Genomic DNA, 24,497 nt, shown 5'->3' with positions numbered 1-24,497 from the left:
ACCATCCTGGGCACACTGACACATGGCAGGACTGAGGATGGAGCCCGGGGTGGAGAGGCCATCCTCCCCGGGGCCCTCAGGGGACCCAGATGGATCTCCTGAACCCAGCCAAGCAAGGGGAGGCTCCCCAGGCACAACGGAACCCCGTCCCGGACCTTTGGCAGTGCGGCAGGCCGGGGGACAGGGCCCAGGGACTGAGCACCCGACCCAGGGCCCGGCCGGGCCCCTAGACCCAGCCGGGGCTCTCAGGCCTGGAGGCGCAGGGGACACCAGCCCAGGCCTTCCGGGACCCTGTACCGGGTACCCTGCCATGCAGCAGGACCCAGGGCAGAGCCCGGGGTGGGGAGGCCGCCCTTCCCGGGGCCCTCAGGGGCCCCAGCCAGAGGCTGCTAGGACACCACGGAACCCCGACCCGGGCCTTTTGGCAGTGCAGCAGGCTGGGGGATGGGGCCCAGGGCAGGAGCACCTGACCCGGGGCCCAGCCGGGCTCCTGGACCCAGCCGGGGCTCCCAGGCCCTGAGGCACTGGGGATGCCTCCCCGGGCCCTCCGGACCCCATCCCGGGCACCCTGCCATGCGGCAGGACCCAGGACGGAGCTTGGGGTGGGGAGGCTGCCCTCCCCGGGGCCCTGGACCCAGCCCATCAGGGGAGTCTCCCCAGGCCCACCGGACCCCATCCATGGGCATCGTGCCACGCGGCAGGGACGGACCCAGGGCTGGGGCGGCATCCTGGCCCATCCTGCTGAGGACCGCTAGGCCAAGAGGGGTCCCAGAGTACCTTGTCCCTAGTAATCCGGAGGAAGGCTACCCCTCTTTCTGGGGACCTGTGCGTACCGCGAAGCTCAGGGTAGCCTAGGCGTGAACGTGCCCGACCTCCTGGAGCCCTGGCTCGGATCGGGGAGGCGAATGGCACCTCATCAGGACTTCCAGGGAAGCCCGGCCATCAGGTCGCCCCATTGGAAAGCATTGCGTGCGACCAGATGGCCGAGGGGAAAGGTGCGACCAGATGGCCAACATCGAAAGGACTCCCAGTTGCACACCCAAGCCTTCACAGAGGGCTCCCACCCCGCCTGCCCTTGTAGGGCTCCGGGGCTACAGGGCTCGGGGACTGCGGGGCTCCGGGGCTGCGGGGCTCCAGGGCTGCGGGGCTCCTGGGCTGTGGGGCTCCGGGGCTCCGGGGCTACAAGGCTCATGGGCTGCAGGGCTCCGGGGGGCTCCAAAACCCCACTCTGGGCCTCAGGCATGGGGAGGCCTGCAAGCGCTCCTGGGGCCCAGACGCCCGGGGGGGACTGCCAGGGAGTCTTGCAGGTCTCCGGGGCTCTGCACCAGGGACCCTTGTCCCTAGGCAGATGGACTTTTGGCAGGCCGTAGGACGGGGGCTCCCAAACCCAGGCCCTTGGGCCGGTCCCTGATTCCCAACCCAACCAGGCCGGGGGATCAGGGAGTCTGCCCAAGCATGAGGGACCCCTATCCCGGGCACACGGAGCCTCAGGACATGCCCTCGTTTTCCACAAATTTTTTCCAAAATTCTGCATAGTGTGCGTAGTGGCGCTACGCACACTACGCCCAGCCCTATTAAAAAGCCACCACCTCGTACTGCCCGCCCCCCAAAATCACAAAAGGACAAAAATCAGCATGAACAAATAAACATTACTAGAACCATTGCTAGGTCTTCTCGTGGGGCTACAACGCCCCCACGTGGACAATGGGGGATAACAGGTACAAGGACCCAGTCCACTCCCATCCTGGCAAGTCTCTCAATTGTGAATCATCTATGTATTATTGAAAGTCGGGCCGACCCATAGGACCTTATCTAGGGAGCAAATGTAGCAAGTCCCTTGCAATAAGGAGTAAGACAATTAGTTGTGAATTGTATAACATGGCAAAACTAAAGGTAAACAGCATATCGGGCTCCTACCCCGCATTTTGAAAAAAGGATACAGCATTGTTCTTACGCAAGGAGCCCTCTTAGTCTATGACGAGTCCACATCTTCAGTAGAGGGGCCGAGGAAGAGTGCAAGGGTGGAGACTCGTGATGACGGGAAGGCCGCGGCATCACCACTGCAGCCATAGGAATTGACTGAGACAGCAACTGCTTTAGCGAATGTTCGTAGGTCTGCAAAACCCACTGCTGGTGCATATGAAAGGTCTCACTTCCGCCTCGGTGTAGTCAGCATCCATCATCGACATCCTCTACACAAACTTGTCACCCAGGTGGAGATTACTTGTGAGCTGTGGGGGGTGGGTCCCCAGTTTTGCCTTGAGTGGGGTCATCTACTTCGGAGGGGAGGCCTAGGAGCTCTAACCCCTCCTTTAGCTCAGTAATGTGGTGTCGCTTGTACTGGAATTCAAAACTGAGCCCAAACGGGTAAGTCCACTGATATCTGATTGTCAGCTTGCAGCTTGGCGGTAATCAGCCTGAACAGTTGTCTTCTTGCTAATGCAGACGGTGTGACATCCTGATATATGGTACAGGAAAGATCCTGAAAGGAGATTGAGTTCTTCAATCTGGCCTCCTGTAGAACCACTTCCTTGACTTTATAGGAGTGGAACTTTGCCAGAATGTCGCGGGGTCTCCTCTTGTCACCATTCTGTGCTGGACCCACCCGATGAACCCTGTCAAGCTTTATCTTGAGAGTCTGGGGGCTCAGAATCTCCTCAAAGAGACCCTCCATAGAAGCCTCTAGGTCTGGCCCTTCCGTCCCTTCCTCCAGGTCTCTGACCCGTATGTTCTCCCCCGCGCTCGGTTCTCCAAATCTTCAGCCTTTAGTTGCATCTGATGTAACTTCCTCTTAAGAACCCGGACATTTTCGCGCATCTCGGTAGTGTGCTGCCCTTGTTCCTGGTGTTGTGCCTCCAAGTCCAACACTCTAGTGCCCACAGAGTCCACATCGTGTTGGAGATAGGGCAGACGGTCAGTCAGGTCAGACCGCAGTTGGCCTATGGAAGATTTGATGTCCTGACAAAGTTCTGTACGCAATTCAGATTTAAAGTCCTTAAACATGGTCAGCAGGTCTGCATTCGTGATAGCCATGGTTGTCCCTTTCGTGTCACATCATAGCGTTGGGCGCTTGTCGATAGTCGCAAAAATGTCTGATAATTTGCTGGGCGTCTTGCTTGTCGCTTTCTTTGGCGGCATAAGGATGAGGCCTCACAAATCTTTGCAGCTCCGTCCGTATATTATAGGGACTCAAGGTCTATCCCCCACCGTGTTACTGAGGGAGGAGCATCATAAGACTACACTGCTACTGGGTCTCCCCTCAGTACAGCAGTAGCACTGCCCTCCGCAGGCATTAATGGTTAGTGTTGAGGTAGTGCCAAAAATGCCCCGTCAAGAGGAGGGCGCTACGCCAAAAAGAGGTGCTTTGGGTAAGGAGGAGGCAGCGTGTGGTTTGCAATGTAGACTGGGGAAGCAACCAGGAGTTGATTGCACTCCCCCTTGCAGAGTGTGTAGCTGCTAATTAGGGGGGCGGCCGGAGGTGAGACTTTCGCCCGGGATCACTGACTGGGTGGCTCCGTGATCGTGGAGATTGAGAATTCCCTCGGGGTAGAAGTGCACAAGGGGTCCATCCACTCACTACCGGGTATTGCCGCTCACAAACTCGCTGTACTTGAAGAGGAGACCACGCCACTCATCCCTTCAGGCACGCTCTCCCCGGTGAAGCAAGCATTCCTCCGCAGTGGCAGGGAGTCATTCCCTAGCGTTCACCGCAATTTGGGGGAAGTACGGCCACCATCTTAGGATCAGGCATGCATTGTAGTGAGCGCCGCAAATTCCTCCGCACTCAGACACCCCTCAAAGCACTCCTTGGGGCTTACCGCCGCTGTCTGCCAGTCTCTGATGCGTCCGCTTGGGGCGAGACCGCGCTGTGCTGCTCATGCGAGCCGGGCCGATCCCCGTTCCAGCCGAGGTCCGTCCGCCATTTTAGCTCTCTCCAAATTGCCCTCCGGGAGAGATCGCCGCAGAAAGAAACCATTGCCAGCACTCCGGGGACAGCAGACCAGACTTCACCGATGCCGTATATCTTCCGCCGCAGGTAGGCTCCGTTTCCGACGATTCAGCCTCCGGGAGCTGCCAAAACCTGCTCCGAGATGCCGCGCGGACCGTGAGCCGATACGGTCTATGTCTGATCAGCCATCTTGCCCGGCCACGCCCCGCTACCTCAATTTTAATGGTTTTGAAAAAGTGTTTCCACAACCTAGCTATATACTGGGGGTCTTGGTTGGATATAATGACCCGTGGAAGACCATGTAGGCGAAAATTCTCTTGTATGAAGATTTTACCTAATTCTTTTGCAGTAGGTAGTTTTCTTAAAACAGTAAAATGTGCCATCTCTGAAATTGAGTCTATTGTCGCCATAATGACGTGGTTACCTGCAGAAGGGGGCAAAGAGGAAATTAAATTAGTGGATATGGTATGCCATTGCTGGTGGATCAGACAGAGGTTGGAGCAACCCTACAGGCTTAGTGTGAGGGGTTTTGCCAGAGCACAGATAGGACAGGAGGATACATAGGTCTCCATATCTTGTCTTACTGATGGCCACCAAAAAGAGTCGAGCACTAACTCTAGATTATTTTTTAAACCACGGTGAGCAGCAATGGGAGAATCATCTGTAAGGTTTCTAGCCTTACCTTTTGTGTAGGGAGGAATAGCGCCTTCCCATAGTATTAGTTTTTATCATGTTGGTCAATCTGGTCATTCAGTTTCTTCCACTCTTCTTGGTTAGGGAGATATATTCCGATTGACCCTTATCAAGGAATGATTGAACTGTGCCAATGATTTGTTGCAGCGCAATAATGTTTAGTTGTGGAAGAGTTGGACTTTCTGGATAACAACGGGATAGGGTTGTCAGATTATTCTGAGACCCTGTTTTATAGGTAATGGTAAAGTCGTATACGCTGAATAGGTAAGCCCACCAGGCCTGACGACTGTTCTGACCATGATTCCAATGAAGACATTGTAGGTTTCTATGGTCTGTTCTAATTTCGAACGGCTCCTTAGTACCTATTATAAACTGTCTCCATTCACAACAGGCTAACTTCATGGCTAAATGTTCTCGTTCAAGAACAGAGTAATTCCTCTTGGAATCTGACAAGATGTGTGACAAATAGAAATCAGGATGTTCCAGCCCATTATCTTCTTGTCTTTGGAGGAGAACAGCCCTAATTGCTCTCTCTGAAGCATCTGTTTCTACAAAAAGCTTCTTTGTGGTATCAGGATGACGTAAAATAGGAGCTCAAGTGAATGCCTGTTTAAAAGAATGAAAGGCTCTTTTTTGCGGCTTTGGTCCATTTGATTCCCTCCTGAAGAATTTCCTTATTTAAAATTTGGGAAATAGAGCATGTTCGGTGAGCAAAGTTATCAACAAACTGGAGATAGATTTTAGTCAATCCTAGAAAACATTGGGTTTCTTTGACGGTTGAAGGTGATGACCAGTCTAAAATAGCCTTTACCTTTTGTGGGTCCAGGGCAATTCCCATCTTGTTGATCCGATAACCAATAATATCACTTTAGGCTTGTCGAATTCACACTTTCAGGTTACAGAACAGACTGTTTTGTGTAATCTTTGAAGGACTTGAGTGAAGTGTGAATGATGCAGCTCTGGAGCAGCAGAATAGACCAGAATGTCATCCAACTATAACGATCTGGTTTAGAAGATCCGCTCACACATTATCCATAAATCTTTAAAAAATGGATGGCGCATTGGTCAGTCCAAAGGTCACAAACAGTCCGATATTTGAAATGGTCCAATGGTGTTCTAAATGGGGTTTACTACTCACTAGGAGCCTAACTCTCAGGGGGAGGGTCTGGTCTTTGAAGAGGAGGTTGTTGCCTTGAGAGACTTGTCTGGCTTAGCAGAACTCCAAAGAGCAAGTGGTCCCTCCAGAGAGTACTTGAGCCAAGTGCAGAAGGCTTGTCTCACTCTTGAAGGGCTGAGGCAGTTGGTTGTCAAACATAGGGTGAGAGATGTCAGTGGTACCCATAAGGTATACTGGGAGGAGGGAACCCTGTATAGTGAGGCAAAGCATTCCAAAACAGGGTCAACCAGGAGAATGATGGTCCCCGAGCAGTACAGAGTTCCTCCTAAACATAGCCCATGATATCCCCTTAGCTGGACTTTTGAGACAGACCAAAACTTAGGACCGGTTGGTCAACCATTTTTATTGGCCTCAAATGTTTGGTTTGAGACGGTGAAAGAATATTATCATTCCTGTGCCACCTGCCAAGCCAGTGGCAAACCATAGCCTCCCCTGATACCACTTCCTGTACTGGGGACTCCCTTTAGGGGGTGGGGATTGACATTGTTGGTATCCTAAACCCACTTACTGTCTCTGGGCATAGGTTTATTCTGGTGGTTGGGGACCATGCAACTAGATATCCTGAAGCAATTCTCCTAAGGACAGTTACAGCCCTTGCAGTAGCTAAATCCCTACTTTTACCAGAGGGGGTTGTCCTAAATCCGTCATTGAAGATAGAGGCACAAACTTTCTGTCTGTTTATCTGAAAACATTGTGAGGTGAGTGTTGGTTGACTTAGAAGTTTACCACACCTTACCATCCACAAGGAAATGGCCTTGTTGAAAGATTTAACAAGACATGAAAGGCGCGATTATGGGTTTACCGAAAGACTCAGGAGAAGATGGGATGTTCTTCTCCTATGCCGCCTGTTTGCCTACAGGGAGGTGCCTTAGAAGGAAGTAGGTTTTAGTTTTTTTTTAGCTACTCTTTGTCCCCTGTCAGCGGTCCTTTACGTTTCGTCAGAGAAGGTTGGGAGAGGCCTCTCAAGGAGCCCAAACAGGAAATTTTACATTATGCATTAGGCCTCCAGTCCAGGGTGGCAGAATACATGAAGAAGGCAAACACAAACTTAGAAGTCAGCCAGGAGCTTGTTAAGCACTGGTATGACGAAAGGTCTGCTATGGGGGAGTACAAACCTGGACAATTGGTGTGGGTGTTACAGGCTGTGGCACCCAGAGCCGTTCAAGACAGATGGATTGCCTTACCCCCATCTTGGAGAAGAAGAGGGAAGTCACATATCTGGTGGACTTAGTGACCCCAAGGAACCCCATAGGGTAACAAATGTGAATAGGGTCATGCTACATCATGACCGAGCAGATATCACAATGTTTATGGGACAGCTGGTGGAGAAGACGAAGAAAGTGAACCTCTCCCAAACCTGATGTCAACCAGTAACAAGGATGGTTCAGTGGAGGGAGTAGTTCTCTCTTCCATCCCGACAAGCAGCAGCAGAAAGACTGTTTCAACTTGCTTGCAGTTTGCTGGACTGTCTCCAGGTCTGACAACATGATGTACCCATGATGTGGACACAGGTGACAGTGTACCTTTAAAAAGTAAGATTTACAGACTGTCAGATTAAGTCATGGGTAGTATTAAAGCTGAAGTTGCTAAAATGCCAGAATTGGGGGTGATTGCGTGCTCTGGTATTGTATGGGTAAGCCCAGTGGTTCCAGTGTCCAAACCCAATCCAAAAGGGACACGCATTTACAATGCAATAGGTCTCACAATGACATTATTTTGAGCAATTGGCATTGTAGATGTCATTATTTTTTTTTCCTTCATGAAGCATTAATCAAATGGTGTATAGCAAAATGGCAATAGCTCAATTTGCTGTAATTGAGAAATCTATTGTATTGCATTTATACGGGTGAGTTTTGTATTGTAAATGATACTGGCTTTTATTAATGTGATTTTTTAATCACATTAATCTAATTCATTAAAAATGTTAATACCCACTCATTTTGGAATAAGGACTCTGAGTGGATATTACATATACCTATGTATAGTTACCATGACTGCAGTTAAAGGTGTGAAATTACTATCACTGCATATATAGGTGTGAGATCAGTATTCCTGCAGATATAGGCGTGTTATCATTATTTGTTTAGATAGGTGTGAGATTACTATAACTGCAGATACAGGTGTTATCCATGAAATCAATAAGGACTAGCCTATTTGTGAATTTACACAGACTCAAGACTGTAAGACAGGGTACAAACCCTTTTGTTTGTTCATGAAGTCCTCACCCACCAACCTGGTTGGTGGCAAGCTTCATCATCGGCCCACCCAGTGAAACCGAGTGTGTCCCGGGTGTGCTTCGACGCCTGAATACCGCGGAGCAGGTATGTTTCTGAGTGTGCAGTGTAGTGACGTGAAGGTGAAAGTTTAAAAGCTATACAGGGATCCCAGTACCCGAGAGTAAATTATATTTTAATAACTGGGTCACTGTTGACATTAAAAAAGGCTGTTGGATGTTATAGGAGTGTTAATTAGGGTATCCTACATCCAGGTGTGGTCTATATGTTTCAGCCAGGCCGCAGAGACAACAAGAGGTTCAACGCAGACACTGACCGAAAGTTTCGGGCCTCTCCTCTGCCGGACTACTCCATGGGGCTAATTTGGCAACAAGCCAACTAATGCTCTAAGAGGGAATCCCCCTCACACATGTAAAGCACCTTAGCGAGTGCTACACATTTTCAAAATTACACAATCACTTGAAATTAAGTAATTTGCACCTACACACTTTTGTCCAGTTTTAATCATAAACAACTTTTAAAAAGATGCCACCCTGTACTCCAGATAGCCCACGGCCTCATAAAGGCCCTGGCTTACAGACAGATTTCTGATGCCTGGATAGACATGTGAACGGCTCCCCAGCACAGGAACAAAGGCAGTTGCAGCAGAGTGACGTTTTACCTCCTTTCCAGGGATAGCCACTCCGAGTGTCAGCCCAAAAGCAAAGCTTCAAAGGTGAAACCGCCTTGTGAGGGAAGTAGCAGCAACACCCCAGAGCAGGACTTTAACATCCACATGGACAATCAGGAGATGGCCGACACGATCTCTTTATTGGAATCTATGGAAGCCCTTAATCTTTTCCCGTATGTCCGTGCCCATACGCACAACAAGGGCCATACCCTCGATCAAATCTTTGTTAATATTTCTATTCAAACTGATGCACCCTTGCCTCTACCTTGGTTCGGACATATTTTAATTGGTTTTAAGCTACCGAAACGATTTAAATCCCGGCAGACCCAGATGAGGCAGGCACCTTTCACACATAGGCCTTTGCATAGAATCACGACAGAAGCCTTTAAAGATGAACTGGCCAGGCATCCAATGTTGCTGTGCGGTAACGGAGAGGGATGCAGAATCCATCGACAATTGGGTTAAGCAAGGCACGTGGGCTCTTGCCCCTTTGATCTTGTGCCCGCCCAAACCCGTTAGACGCCCAGCTCCTTGGTTCAACACTACCTTGAAACAGGATAGAAAGCACTGTAAACATTTGGAAAGAGCATGGATGAAAGATATTAGTGAGGAAATCACAGACCCAGATGAGGCAGGCACCTTTCACACATAGGCCTTTGCATAGAATCACGACAGAAGCCTTTAAAGATGAACTGGCCAGGCATCCAATGTTGCTGTGCGGTAACGGAGAGGGATGCAGAATCCATCGACAATTGGGTTAAGCAAGGCACGTGGGCTCTTGCCCCTTTGATCTTGTGCCCGCCCAAACCCGTTAGACGCCCAGCTCCTTGGTTCAACACTACCTTGAAACAGGATAGAAAGCACTGTAAACATTTGGAAAGAGCATGGATGAAAGATATTAGTGAGGAAATCAAAGGAAAGTATAAAAAGTCCATACGAGCTTACCACAAGAGGATTCAGGAGGAAAATAAAATATTCTTTGCACGCTAAATTGAATCCTCTGGGAATAAAAGTAGAGAACTCTTTAGTATTGTGAAGAGCTTCTCTTCACCTAATGCTGTGTCTAACCATCCTTCTTTCTCCTCGGATCGGATTAAACAGTTAGCAAACTTTTTCTACACGAAAATAATATCTATCCAAACCTCCTTTAGTGCGCCCAGTGAGGCAGAGACCAAGGATTCCACCCCTGCTCTGCTGTCAAATTCAGACAGAAAATGCCTCCCTCTCTTTTTTCCCCCTATTTCCTTAGAAACGTCTTTAATATTAATGCAGGGCCTTAAGTCGGGCTCCCCCTCGGACCCTTGCCCTGCAAAATGTCTGGCCTCAATGGTGGAGATACTTAATCCTACAGTCAATAGTATCCTGAACCTGTCTCTCTGCAGTGGCCAGTTTCCCGTGAATTGGAAGAATGCGAAAGTGATTCCTTTGCTGAAAAAACCTTTTGCCGATCAAACAATACTATCCAACTACAGACCTATTTCTCTTCTCCCGTTTTTTGCAAAAACGATAGAAAAATATATACACTCGGTGATCACCAACTTTGCTGAAGTAAACAACCTCCACCATTCAAGCCCGTCGGGTTTTCGTCCTAACTTTAGTAGAGAGACGGCCCTGCTTGAGGTCTCTGAAACCATCAAAGAGACCCTTGATAATGGAGGAAAAGCTGTACTGATCCTTTTGGACCTCTCTGCAGCTTTTGACACCGTGCCCCACAATCGCCTACTACAGAGATTGCAGCAGTGCGGCCTAGAAGTGTGGCTCAATGGTTAGAGCGGCAGACCCTGATGCAGTAGTCTGGCCGGGACCAGGGTTCAATTCCCGCCTCGGCGGGTCTCGGGCTCAATTTCCTCGGACCTGGTAATTCTCGCCTCGGTGCCTATTCTAATCATGAGTCCCACTCTGCACCTCTGGGCAATAGCTTGCTTAATCTCTACAACGGCCCCAACAACGCTGAGGATGCCTGACTTCACCTTGGGGGTGCCCAGGAGTGGGCTCCTCACAGGGAAAGGCCAGGAAGGGTTCCACAGCGGTATTCGTACAAGCGCCGAGATGCCTACGGGTAGTCGTGCGCTATACAAGTGCGTGATCATTTCATCATAGGTGGCAGGGGGTTGAAATGGTTTTCTTCCTTTTTAAAGGATAGAAAACAAGAGGTCTGGTCCCCTCCTTTCGCAGCGAGTATACCTCCTTTGAAGGTGGGGGGTCCTCAGGGCTCTATATTGAGCCTGGTACTATTTAATCTGTACATGTCCCCCCTGGCCAATCTAGCAACGATTATATCCTACGTGGACGACACTCAGTTGTTGTTTACTTGTAGGAAGGGGGAGGATTTTAACGGAAAGAAATTGTCTGACAGAAGTGTTTGCTTGGTTTCAACTTAACCAACTTAAATGCAACCCCGAGAAGACGAAAATTATCTTCTTTGTTACCCCTCCTCTGGATGTCTGGAAACAATGGTGGCCAGACAAAATGTCGCCCCCCTAGACGGCGGCTAATACTGTCAAAAACTTGGGAGTGAAGATGGATGATATGTTATCCATGAAAACTCAAGTTCAGACAGTGGCTGGTACATGTTTTGGACTTATGAAAATACTCAGGAAATTTCTCTACCTGTTGACAATTCTGCACAGGAAGATGGTGGTACAGGCCCTTACTACTTCCAGACTGGATTATGTAAATGGCCATTATCTGGGCCTGCCGGAGTTCTTACTGAACAGACCGCAAATTGTTCAGAATTCCGCCCCCAGAGCAGTCCATAAGCTAGGGCAGAGAGAACGGATTTCTCAACATCTGAAGAACCTACTCTGGCTGCTTGTTCGGTCCAGAATTATCTGTAAAGCCCTAGTTCTTGCTTTTAGGGCACTTCACGGGCTGGAGGCAAACTACATCCGCAAAAGAGTCCTACACTATTCTCCACGCATATCACTTAGATCAGCACAACAAGATTTGATTGTGACGCCTACTTTTTGTAGAGCCCGTTGCGGTGGTCGCTCATTTCAAGTGCAAGTTGCCCGTGCGTGGAACTTCATGCCATTACCACTCAGGTAGGCCACGACCATGCTGGCCTTTAGGGAACATCTGAAAACCTGGATGTTCCAACAATTACCCTAATAAACAGGCCCCCTCCGGACTCAGAGTTTTAAAGGTCACCTGTCTCTCCTGTCTTAGCGCCGGGGCACTCTGTTGAGTAGCTGTGCACTCTATAAATCCTTGCTTAACATAACATAGGAGGATGCCTTTTGCTACTGCAGACAAAGTGAAGACAGGGTGAAGTGGGGAAAAACTCGCCCACAAACTGGTTCTACCATGAGTGTGTCGTTCTCTGGCAGCCACACCTCTAGGACAGGCTACCAACCTCTTAACGGCTGAGGAAGGGTTGTGCCATCTGGAAAGGGGGAAGAATGTGACAGAGGGCACACATCACAGGAGCTTCATCTCTAGATAGGAAGGGACCCAGTAGCCTATTGGCTAGTGACCGCGTGGTACCCTCAGGGCACTTTCCTGGGATAAATATGGCACCTGTGGCACTCTGACCCTTATATCACACTAGAATTGGAGAGAGGACCAATGGACCCCCCAGCTGCCCTTTGACCTGAAAAGCTTGTACTGTGCCTGCAGGTCTTGGCTTGGGGAAAATTTGTTTGCCAATTCCACCCATGAACGGGGAAGCACGCATAAACACAGCCCTGTCGAGCACCACAACCAGAGCATTCTTGGAGCATCTTTTGGCTGCTTTCTGCGTAAACAGGACCGCTACATTGATGTTGATGGTGTTGTCCAGTAAAGTTTGGATTTTGCTGCAAAAATGTTCTGGTGGCCAGGTAACTGTCCAAAGCTTTGTTACAATGGTCTGTTTAAGCCCACATTTTTAATTTCCTTGCAGGCATATCTGTGGCATTTTAGGAGGGCCTGGCTCCTGCTAAAGTGGGTGCCATATTGTAGAATGTTTATACCTTTCTATGTTATTTTCACCAGTTTGTCTTCTCACATTTATTTTGATTTGTTTTTATTTACCAGTATCTTTCCTCCCACAGGGAAATTTGAGGGGTTACAGGACCCCGGGTAGCGTTTTATTTCTCCCACCTTTTTCAGGCCATTACAGGCTGGAAAGCATCGGACCTCGGACATGCATCCCTTGCATGGCGGGCTGTTTAGAGCCGCTGCCAGCACTTCCACCACACTGGTGCACAAAAGGCAAGCCTGTCAGCACCCGTCCACACCATGACTGTGCCTAGCACCATACACTCTGGCGGTTTCAAGCCCCATTACCCCCAGAGGAGATGCTATACTCGTGAGGTGCTACTAGCGCTCCCAAGTTGGTAACCGCATCAGTATTGGTCCAGGTTCTATGACTAATGCCCTTAACTTGACTTAAGGGCTGTAATAACTTGCTGGAGAGCTTTCAAACTTGTGGCAATGGTAACTCCTGATCTGTTCCAGGCAAAAACGTGCACCCGTTGCATTGCTTTCAATGCAACGCGTGCACGTTTTGGCGATTTCCTTGCGGGAGCGCGCAGCGCCATATGGTCGCAGGATCCCGCAAGGGAAGCGCTGCCTGCTCTTTGCTGCACCCCCCACCCACCTTGCACGTTGCATGCATGTGCACTTTCACACGTGGGTAGTTTCAGATAGCTTTCTGCGGCCCAGCAGACTCAAAGGCTTAATTACAGAGTGAGCTGGGCACTTTTTCACCTTCCTGCTGCACCTTTGTTTAATATGTTACTAGGGCTTGTTGGCAGTCTTGGTGGTTGGGAGAAGTGTTAAGTGGAGGAGGACCACAATATCTTTCTTCCTAAACGGTTATGATGAACACTGCTTCTCTGGGTTAGAACAACACGCATTAGTCTCCAGATCAGTGACTTTATTTTCTTTGCTTGACATGCACCACCCGGAGCGGATGTCGCTGAAGTCAGCACTGCCGCTGGTTCTCTGTGGCTGGTGACCCCTCGTGTCCTGCTGCTGGTTCTCTGTGGCTGGTGACCCCTCGTGTCCTGCCGCTGGTCCTGCTTGGCTGGTGACCCCTCGTGTCCTGCCGTTGGTCCTGCTTGGCTGGTGACCCCTCATGTCCTGCCGCTGGTTCTCTGTGACTGGCTACCACTCATGTCCTGCCTCTGGTTCTCTGTGACTGGTGACCCCTCGTGTCCTGCTTCTGGTCCTGCTTGGCTGGTGACCCCTCGTGTCCTGCCACTGGTTCTCTGTGGCTTGTGACCCCTCGTGTCCTGCTGCTGGTTCTCTGTGGCTGGTGACCCCTCGTGTCCTGCCGCTGGTTCTCTGTGACTGGTGACCCCTCGTGTCCTGCCGCTGGTCCTGCTTGGCTGGTGACCCCTCGTGTCCAGCCACTGGTCCTGCTTAGCTGGTGACCCCTCGTGTCCTGCCGCTGGCCCTGCTTGGCAGGTGACCCCTCGTGTCCTGCCGCTGGTCCTGCTTGGCTGGTGACACCTCGTGTCCTGCGTGGCTGTGACCACTCATTTCCGGTTGTGCAGCGTGTGAAGAGAGGAGGGCGTTCACCCTGCAGCGGGCTCACCCTTCCTCCTGCAGCGCCTCTCTGCTTGGGGACAGTAGTGCGCTAGCAGGAGGTGCCAGGATGGCGGTGGTCGTTCGCCGAGCCCTACAGGCAGCCCTGAAATGAAGCGTGCACAGGGCAGCGGTTTCTTCGCCGGGAGACGGATTAACGCAGATACAGACGAATTTGAACACAAGAAGATAAGAGATTGAATCTCGGTAATTGGATAGAGAAAACTAGCGGTCATAGTGACAACTTGCATGGTCATATCAACTTAGAAAGGTTGTTCCAATCAGATTGGCCCCTGATGAAGGCACCAAACAGGTGCCGAAATGCATTGGGCTCAAAATGAAATTAATGATTATAATGATTATATATGACATGCAAAATGATGAAATGAAATAGAAAATATGTGTTCTTTTTTTAAATGAAAAGGTTATAAATGAATATTGTTGGAATATTGTAAATAATATGAGAAAATATTAAAAACAAAGATATGATTAAAAAAATATGTAAAAACAGATAAAAGAGTTGTTTATAGTTGAAGAAGTAAGAATAATATTAAACAAGGTGCGGAGCACCAGGTGAACAGTGCGCGATTAGGTGGGCGGATTCACCCATCATAACCAATCATTGACACAAGGAGTGACTATCCTTATTAATAGCAGCACCAATTGATTAGACCCAAGACTAGAATATCACAGAGTGCTCCTCACGCACCCAATCACTATAAGCCCTGAAATGAGGGCAGACTCGGGCTGCTTCTTAATGGGTATTCAGGACCACCGTAGTGACTTTCCAAAGGAAGGAAAGAGGTGGATTGCTCCCTTCGAGGCACTATGATGGAGTTTTAAAAACCTGGAGGTGAGCTCCCTAATGTTTTTTCTTGTTGTACTTGTTTGCGTCATAATCTCGTAGCAATTAGGCACAAATGGCCTCCTTTTGGAAAACCAACTGGTCGTGCATTAAATAAGTCCTTTACTAATGTTACAGCAGTGTTTTCTGTCATTTGTTGGGTCAGATGAAGTTGGACTGAACAAAATATGGTTTTCCTGATTGACCGTAAAATGAGATTACCCACTTGCTCCTACCGACTCCATTTGGTAGAAACTTCTCCAGTTTAGTGACTGTAACTGTGAGATGCCTTTTTTATTTAAAAATTATGATTTGTTTTCATCTAAAAATGATGGTCTATTTCTCAATTTAGCTTAAACACATCAGTTTTGAGTATTCTAAAGTTTTGCAAGATATGTTTGTCACAGCTTTTTCATGTGGCTGAAAGCAGCAGCGTCAACAGCAGCGACTGGAGGTCATGACTGTGTTTTTAACCCCAACTCATGGGTAAGGTTGTCATGATTAAAATCTGTTTTTTGCGCAATATGAAACAAAAGTTTTTTGTTAAAAGGAACTTCTTTTAGAGGAACAAGCCATTGCATGTAAAAACAAGCATTGGCATAGCCAATAGGTGACGTCTTTGGGACCTTATAATTGTTTAGTTATGCAACCGTTGATGTTGTTGCACCAAGGACATTGTGCTGGATATCTAAACACTCATAAGGTCCCAAAGGCGAGACCTATTGGCTATGCCAATGCTTGTTTTTCTATTTATTGACTTTTGCAGCAAACACGGCAACCGTGCTGGCAACCGTGCTTTAGCTTAAAATGTTTAAAGTAAAAGCGCGGGTGCCGCCATTGCTGCAAAAGTAAACAAAGAGAAAGCAAATGACAGCTGCTTGTTTTTTTTCAATGTATTTACTTTTGTTATAATGGCGGCACCCGCAGTTTAGCTTTAAACATCTTAAGCTAAATCGCGGGTGCCGCAATTCCTTCAGTCAAAAGTAAAGAAATAAAAAAAAAGGCACAGGGATGCATTTTTTTCTATTTATTTACTTTTGAAGCAATCCTGGCACCCGCACTTTAGCTTAAGATGTTTACAGCTAAAGTGGACGTGCTGCAATTGCGAGAAAAGTAAAGAAATTTGAGAAAAACGTGCTACTGAGTTCGGCAAGTGGCAAATAAGAAAAGAAAGGTGTGGATACCAATATTGCAGCTGAGGTGTGCCGTGCTGGGAGAAAAAAAAAATATTCGGGCAGAGTGTGCAGGCAGGAGTGAGTGATTGAAGAAAATAGTGCTCACAGACTGTAATTAAAATATGTAGAGTAACGACACATGTATCAGGGGCTGTCATCATGGAAGGTTACAACAGGAGAAAGGGAGGTACTAAGGAAGGACACATAAGCTTATTTATTAATAAAAAGGCACCATTTACAAAGGACACTAACAGGAGCTAATTGAAAAGATGGGAGGAAAATGGGTGGAGCTTCAAGTCCATACCTGAGTACAGAAAGTCTCGACGAGACAGCGCAAGCGCAGTCTACGCGAGACCTAAAAATGAAAAGAAAGCTTTTTCATTTTTGAAAGGCATAATGTTTTCCTTTAAGGACAACAGCCTGCGTTGTTTTTTTAAGTGCTTTATTTAAAAAGCAGTCACAGACATGGTAGTCTACTGACCCCATCAGGCCACCATCCCAATGAGTGCCAACCATTTTCCATAGGTCGTAAATTGCGACCTGCCTCATGAATATTAATGAGACAGTGTCTGAGGCACTGTTGTACATCAGATTTTGAGACTCACAAGTTGCGAGTCGCTAAAATTGCAGTTTCGGAGTTGAAAAGCTGAGGTTCGTACATATGGCCCAGAGTTCCTTTGCTAAGCATTAGGGCTCGCAGCCACAGCTACCCAGGGCTAGGCTTGAGGTCAAGAGAACGAGTCTGACTGGACCCAAGACGGTATTTGTGAGTGCACTGCACGATAAGGCCCCCGCCATATCATACAGCACCCCCAATTCCGCACAGTGCCCCTTTCACTTTCAGCCACATTGTCCTGCTCCAGCTTAAAGTCCTGCATTTGAGAAAATAATAGTTTTTTTTATGTACTTCATTGCAGCCTGATGTTTTGAATAATGAAATAGAAGAGGCTGTGAATGTTGGCTTGTTCACTACAGCAGTTCTGTCGCAGTGATGCTTGAGTCGCTCAGAACACCTCGGGGTGCAGTGCGTTGGCACCATCGGGCACGACCCCCACTGTAAGAGCTGATGCCCCAGCAGTGATTGACACCTGAAGGCTCTGTCACCCACTGATGCCCAGAACCCTTCACATGTTAAAGGTTTGCTTCTCTCAGTCCCTGTGCTGATAATAGTGGGGGTAGCCTCATGTCGCGTGGTAGTGGGTGAACTGTCCATGTACCTTATATTGTATATTTTTGTTCGGTTAGGCAAATTCAGTAATATGATTTCAGCCAGACTCCCCCACATGTTCAGCAGGTGCATAAGCCAACCAAGCTATCTTACTGGCTTTAGAACAAGTGACCTGCATGTTATCCACAGACCACCTCAGCAGGCACTGGACTTCTGACCTCTCAGTGGGACTGTAATGTGTAACCTGATGTTATCCACAGTCCACCCCCTGCAGGCACTGGACTTCCTGAACTCCCTCAGTGGGACTGGACTGTGTAACCTGATGTTATCCACAGACCACCCCAGCAGGCACTGGTCTTCTGACCTCTCTCAGTGAGACTGGACTGTGTAACCTGATGTTATCCACAATCCACCCCTGCAGGCACTGGACTTCTGACCTCTCTCTGTGGGACTTGACTGTGTAATCTGATGTTATCCACAGACCACACCAGCAGGCACTGGTCTTCTGACCTCTCTCAGTGAGACTGGACTGTGTAACCTGATGTTATCCACAATCCACCCCAGCAGGCACTGGACTTCCAGACCTCCCTCAGTGGGACTGGACTGTGTAACCTGATGTTATCCACAGACCACCCCAGCAGGCACTGGTCTTCTGACCTCTCTCAGTGAGACTGGACTGTGTAACCTGATGTTATCCACAATCCACCCCAGCAGGCACTGGACTTCCTGACCTCCCTCAGTGGGACTGGACTGTGTAACCTGATGTTGTCCACAGACCACACCAGCAGGCACTGGCCTTCCTGACCTTTCTCAGTGGGACTGGACTGTGTAACCTGATGTTATCCACAGACCACCCCAGCAGGCACTGGATTTCTGACCTCGCTCAGTGGAACTGGACTGTGTAACCTGGTGTTATCCACACACCACCCCAGCAGGCACTGGATTTCCTGACCTCTCTCAGTGGGACTGGACTGTGTAACCTGATGTCATCCGCAGACCATCCCAGCAGGCACTGGACTTCCTGACCTCTCAGTGTGACTGGACTGTGTAACCTGATGTAATCCACAGACCACACCAGCAGGCACTGGACTTCCTGGCCTCTCTCAGTGGGACTGGACTGTGTAACCTAATGTTATCCACAGACCACCCCAGCAGGCCCTGGACTTCGGACCTCTCAGTAGGACTGGGCTGTGTAACCTGATGTTATCCACAGTCCACCCCAGCAGGCACTGGACTTCTGACCTCTCTCAGTGGGACTGGACTTTGTAACCTGATGTTATCCACAGACCACCCCAGCAGGCACTGGACCTCTGACCTCTCAGTAGGACTGGACTGTGTAACCTGATGTTATCCAGAGTTCACCCCAGCAGACACTGGACTTCCGACCTCTCAGTAGGACTGGACTGTGTAACCTGATGTTATCCACGGACCACCCTAGCAGGTACTTATCTTCCTGACCTCTCTCAGTGGGACTGGACTGTGTAACCTGATGTAATCCACAGACCACACCAGCAGGCACTGGACTTCCTGGCCTCTCTCAGTGGGACTGGACTGTGTAACCTAATGTTATCCACAGACCACCCCAGCAGGCCCTGGACTTCTGACCTCTCAGTAGGACTGGGCTGTGTAACCTGATGTTATCCACAGTCCACCCCAGCAGGCACTGGACTTCTGACCTCTCTCAGTGGGACTGGACTTTGTAACCTGATGTTATCCACAGACCACCCCAGCAGGCACTGGACTTCTGACCTCTCAGTAGGACTGGACTGTGTAACCTGATGTTATCCACGGACCACCCTAGCAGGTACTTATCTTCCTGACCTCTCTCAGTGGGACTGGACTGTGTAACCTGATGTTATCCACAGACCACCCCAGCAGGCATTGGACTTCTGACCTCTCTGAGTGGGACTGAGATGTATAACCTGATGTAATCCACAGTTCACCCCAGCAGGCACGGGACTTCTGACCTCTCTGAGTGGGACTGAGATGTGTAACCTGATGTAATCCACAGTCCACCCCAGCAGGCACTGGACTTCTGACCTCTCTCTGTGGGACTGGACTGTGTAACCTAATGTTATCCACAGACCACCCCAGCAGACACTGGACTCCTGACCTCTCTCAGTGGGACTGGACTGTATAACCTGATGGTATCCACAGACCACCCCAGCAGGCACTGGACTTCCTACCTCGTAGTGGGACTGGACTGTGTATCCTGATATTATACACAGTCCACCCCAGCAGGCACTGGACTCCTGACCTCTCTCAGTGGGACTGGACTGTGTAACCTGATGTTATCCACAGTCCACCCCAGCAGGCACTGGACTTCTGACCTCTCAGTGGGACTGGACTGTGTATCCTGATATTATACACAGACCACCCCAGCAGGCACTGGACTTCTGACCTCTCATTGGGACTGGACTGTGTAACCTGATGTTATCCACAGACCACCCCAGCAGGCACTGGACTTCTGACCTCTCTGAGTGGGACTGAGATGTGTAACCTTATGTAATCCACAGTCCACCCCAGCAGGCACTGGACTTCTGACCTCTCTCAGTGGGACTGGACTGTATAACCTGATGTTATCCACAGACCACGCCAGCAGGCACTGGACTGCTTACCTCGTAGTGGGACTGGACTGTGTATCCTGATATTATCCACAGTCCACCCCAGCAGGCACTGGACTATTGACCTCTCTGAGTGGGACTGAGATGTGTAACCTGATGTTATCCACAGACCACCCCAGCAGGCACTGGACTCCTGACCTCTCAGTGGGACTGGACTGTGTAACCTGATGTTATCCACAGTCCACCCCAGCAGGCACTGGACTTCTGACCTCTCAGTGGGACTGGGATGTGTAACCTGATGTTATCCACAGTCCACCCCAGCAGGCACTGGACTTCTGACCTCTCAGTGGGACTGGGATGTGTAACCTGATGTTATCCACAGACCACCCCAGCAGGCACTGGACTTCTGACCTCTCTCAGTGGGATTGGACTGTGTAACCTGATGTTATCCACAGATTACCCCAGCACGCACTGGACTTCTGACCTCTCAGTGGGACTGGACTGTATAACCTGATGTTATCCACAGTCCACCCCAGCAGGCACTGGACTTCCTGACCTCTCTCAATGGGACTGGACTGTGTAACCTGGTGTTATCCACAGTCCACCCCAGCAGGCACTGTACTTCTGACCTCTGTGAGTGGGACTGGACTGTGTAACCTGATGTTATCCACAGACCACCCCAGCAGGCACTGGACTTCTGACCTCTCAGTGGGACTGGATGTGTAACCTGATGTTATCCACAGTCCACCCCAGCAGGAACTGGACTTCTGACCTCTCAGTGGGACTGGACTGTGTAACCTGATGTTATCCACAGTCCACCCCAGCAGGCACTGGACTTCTGACCTCTCAGTGGGACTGGACTGTGTAACCTGATGTTATCCACAGACCACCCCAGCAGGCACTGGACTTCTGTCCTCTCAGTGGGACTGGACTGTGTAACCTGATGTTATCCACAGTCCACCCCAGCAGGAACTGGACTTCTGACCTCTCAGTGGGACTGGACTGTGTAACCTGATGTTATCCACAGTCCACCCCAGCAGGCACTGGACTTCTGACCTCTCAGTGGGACTCTACTGTGTAACCTGATGTTATCCACAGACCACACCAGCAGGCCCTGGACTTCTGACCTCTCAGTAGGACTGGACTGTATAACCTGATGTTATCCACAGACCACCCCAGCAGGCACTGGACTTCTTACCTCGTAGTGGGACTGGACTGTATAACCTGGTGTTATCCACAGTCCACCCCAGCAGGCACTGGACTTCTGACCTCTCAGTGGGACTGGACTGCATAACCTGATGTTATCCACAGACCACCCCAGCAGGCACTGGTCTTCTGACCTCTCTCAGTGAGACTGGACTCTGTAACCTGATGTTTTTCACAGACAACCCCAGCAGGCACTGGACTTTTGACCTCTCTCAGTGGGACTGGACTGTGTAACCTGATGTTATCCACAGACCACCCCAGCAGGCCCTGGACTTCTGACCTCTCAGTAGGACAGGACTGTATAACCTGGTGTTATCCACAGTCCACCCCAGCAGGCACTGGACTTCGGACCTCTCAGTGGGACTGGACTGTGTAACCTGGTGTTATCCACAGTCCACCCCAGCAGGCACTGGTCTTCTGACCTCTCTCAGTGAGACTGGACTGTGTAACCTGATGTTATCCATAGACCACCCCAGCAGGCACTGGACTTCCTGACCTCTCTCAGTGGGACTGGACTGTGTAACCTGATGTTATCCACAGTCCACCCCAGTAGGCACTGGACTTCTGACCCCTCTCAGTAGGACTGGACTGTGTAACCTGATGTTATCTACAGTCCACCCCAGCAGGCACTGGTCTTCTGACCTCTCAGTGGGACTGGACTGTGTAACCTGATGTTATCCAAAGTCCACCCCAGCAGGCACTGGTCTTCTGACCTCTCAGTGGGACTGGACTGTGTAACCTGATGTTATCCAAAGTCCACCCCAGCAGGCACTGGACTTCTGACCTCTCTCTGTGGGACTTGACTGTGTAATCTGATGTTATCCAAAGTCCACCCCAGCAGGCACTGGACTTCTGACCCCTCTCAGTAGGACTGGACTGTGTAACCTGATGTTATCTACAGTCCACCCCAGCAGGCACTGGACTTCTGACCTCTCAGTGGGACTCTACTGTGTAACCTGATGTTATCCACAGACCACCCCAGCAGGCCCTGGACTTCTGACCTCTCAGTAGGACTGGACTGTATAACCTGATGTTATCCACAGACCACCACAGCAGGCACTGGACTTCTTACCTCGTAGTGGGACTGGACTGTATAACCTGGTGTTATCCACAGTCCACCCCAGCAGGCATTGGACTTCTGACCTCTCTCAGTGGGACTGGACTGTGTAACCTGATATTATCCACCGACCACCCCAGCAGGCACTGGACCTCCTGACCTCCCTCAGTGGGACTGGACTGTGTAACCTGATGTTATCCACAGTCCACCCCAGCAGGCACTGGACCTCTGACCTCTCAGTGGGACTGGACTGTGTAACCTGATGTTATCCACAGACCACCCCAGCAGGCACTGGACCTCTGACCTCTCAGTGGGACTGGACTGTGTAACCTGATGTTATCCACAGTCCACCCCAGCAGGCACTGGACCTCTGACCTCTCAGTGGGACTGGACTGTGTAACCTGATGTTATCCACAGTCCACCCCAGCAGGCACTGGACCTCTGACCTCTCAGTGGGACTGGACTGTGTAACCTGATGTTATCCACAGTCCACCCCAGCAGGCACTGGACCTCTGACCTCTCAGTGGGACTGGACTGTGTAACCTGATGTTATCCACAGTCCACCCGTTATCCACAGTCCACCCCAGCAGGCACTGGACCTCTGACCTCTCAGTGGGACTGGACTGTGTAACCTGATGTTATCCACAGTCCACCCCAGCAGGCACTGGACCTCTGACCTCTCAGTGGGACTGGACTGTGTAACCTGATGTTATCCACAGACCACCCCAGCAGGCACTGGACTTCTGACCTCTCTCAGTGGGACGGGACTGTGTAACCTGATGTTATCCACAGACCACCCCAGCAGGCACTGGACTTCTGACCTCTCTCAGTGGGACGGGACTGTGTAACCTGATGTTATCCACAGTCCACCCCAGCAGGCACTGGACTTCTGGCCTCTCAGTGGGACTGGACTGTGTAACCTGGTGTTATCCACAGTCCACCCGTTATCCACAGTCCACCCCAGCAGGCACTGGACCTCTGACCTCTCAGTGGGACTGGACTGTGTAACCTGATGTTATCCACAGTCCACCCCAGCAGGCACTGGACCTCTGACCTCTCAGTGGGACTGGACTGTGTAACCTGATGTTATCCACAGACCACCCCAGCAGGCACTGGACTTCTGACCTCTCTCAGTGGGACGGGACTGTGTAACCTGATGTTATCCACAGTCCACCCCAGCAGGCACTGGACCTCTGACCTCTCAGTGGGACTGGACTGTGTAACCTGATGTTATCCACAGTCCACCCGTTATCCACAGTCCACCCCAGCAGGCACTGGACCTCTGACCTCTCAGTGGGACTGGACTGTGTAACCTGATGTTATCCACAGTCCACCCCAGCAGGCACTGGACCTCTGACCTCTCAGTGGGACTGCACTGTGTAACCTGATGTTATCCACAGACCACCCCAGCAGGCACTGGACTTCTGACCTCTCAGTGGGACTGGACTGTGTAACCTGATGTTATCCACAGTCCACCCCAGCAGGCACTGGACCTCTGACCTCTCAGTGGGACTGGACTGTGTAACCTGATGTTATCCACAGTCCACCCCAGCAGGCACTGGACCTCTGACCTCTCAGTGGGACTGGACTGTGTAACCTGATGTTATCCACAGTCCACCCGTTATCCACAGTCCACCCCAGCAGGCACTGGACCTCTGACCTCTCAGTGGGACTGGACTGTGTAACCTGATGTTATCCACAGTCCACCCGTTATCCACAGTCCACCCCAGCAGGCACTGGACCTCTGACCTCTCAGTGGGACTGGACTGTGTAACCTGATGTTATCCACAGTCCACCCGTTATCCACAGTCCACCCCCGCAGGCACTGGACCTCTGACCTCTCAGTGGGACTGGACTGTGTAACCTGATGTTATCCACCGACCACCCCAGCAGGCACTGGACTTCTGACCTCTCTCAGTGGGACTGGACTGTGTAACCTGATGTTATCCACAGTCCACCCCAGCAGGCACTGGACTTCTGACCTCTCAGTGGGACTGGACTGTGTAACCTGATGTTATCCACAGTCCACCCCAGCAGGCACTGGACCTCTGACCTCTCAGTGGGACTGGACTGTGTAACCTGATGTTATCCACAGTCCACCCCAGCAGGCACTGGACCTCTGACCTCTCAGTGGGACTGGACTGTGTAACCTGATGTTATCCACAGTCCACCCCAGCAGGCACTGGACCTCTGACCTCTCAGTGGGACTGGACTGTGTAACCTGATGTTATCCACAGTCCACCCGT

This window comes from Lissotriton helveticus, chromosome 1_1 (assembly GCF_964261635.1).
Source record: "Lissotriton helveticus chromosome 1_1, aLisHel1.1, whole genome shotgun sequence".
In the NCBI taxonomy this organism is placed as follows: domain Eukaryota; kingdom Metazoa; phylum Chordata; class Amphibia; order Caudata; family Salamandridae; genus Lissotriton; species Lissotriton helveticus.
This window is presented reverse-complemented; position numbering follows the sequence as displayed.